The 931-nt window shown below is 47.7% G+C and overlaps 1 protein-coding gene across 1 annotated transcript in view; it reads right to left on the reverse strand.

Moving 5' to 3' along the window:
* The window catches only part of MAP2K5 (mitogen-activated protein kinase kinase 5), a 138,448-nt gene that overhangs the window by 80,155 nt on the left and 57,362 nt on the right, over nucleotides 1-931 (reverse strand). The window lies entirely within an intron of this gene.

The raw sequence follows: 931 nt of genomic DNA on the forward strand, positions 1-931 counted from the left end.
CTCCCCCTCTGCTCCCCCCCCCCCTCCGACCGGGGGGGAGTGGGCGAGCGGCTGGGTGGGGCTTAGTTGCCGGCTGGGGTTAAACCACGACATCTGGCCACAGCCCTCTTTCTCCCACCCAGGAGAGAGCCTGTGCTCTCACGTCAGAGCGATCTCCCAGGAAGGAGATGCTGTGAGACCGAGGAGGAATTGAAGCCGATGTCCTGTTGCACAGCTGCTTCCTGGGCCATTGCACAAAGAAAGGATCAATCTCCTCCTCCACTACAAACTCTCCGCAAAAGCCTGAGGACAGTCTGAGCCTAAGCTCCAAGGAGGGGCAGGACCTCAATACATACTGGTAATTAGTGTTTCCTATTAGCTTCTTCGTCCCACTCAGTGCACAGATTTCTGTATGACTCTCCAGAGGTGCTCGACTCCTTGCAGTGATCGCACCAGGACACGGGGCGCCTAACCCAGGCATTTCTCATCAGCTTGCCAGAGCCTCAAACCTACTTCTCAGCCACTCCAAAACTAGGCACCCCAGAAGAAGTGGTCTTACCTATTTGGTTTGCAACTTAAAATTTTCTACGTGTCCCTCTACTTTATACTTCTCTTTCAATCACAAATGATGTCGGTTACTGCACGCTCCAACTGTGCACACGGGCTGAGTGAGCAGATGGGTTAAATTAAACAGTATTGTTAGCAACATTAGGAACCAGAGCAGTTACTTTCAGACACTTTAGAAACATTATAAATGTAATGAGTTTCTCTTGCCTTTTTTTTTTTTTGGGGGGGGGGTAGGGGGAAGGGCTTCTTTGTTCTTTAAACGGCATTTTCCACTGTTTCCAGAACTGACATTGTTTTTGAAAGTTCTAGTATATCTGAATTAACTTACCACAACAGACAAATTTTTAACAAAATGTAACAACACTAAAAAACAAGAAATATATAA

Source organism: Aptenodytes forsteri, unplaced genomic scaffold, assembly GCF_000699145.1.
Source record: "Aptenodytes forsteri isolate BGI_AS27 unplaced genomic scaffold, ASM69914v1 Scaffold83, whole genome shotgun sequence".
In the NCBI taxonomy this organism is placed as follows: domain Eukaryota; kingdom Metazoa; phylum Chordata; class Aves; order Sphenisciformes; family Spheniscidae; genus Aptenodytes; species Aptenodytes forsteri.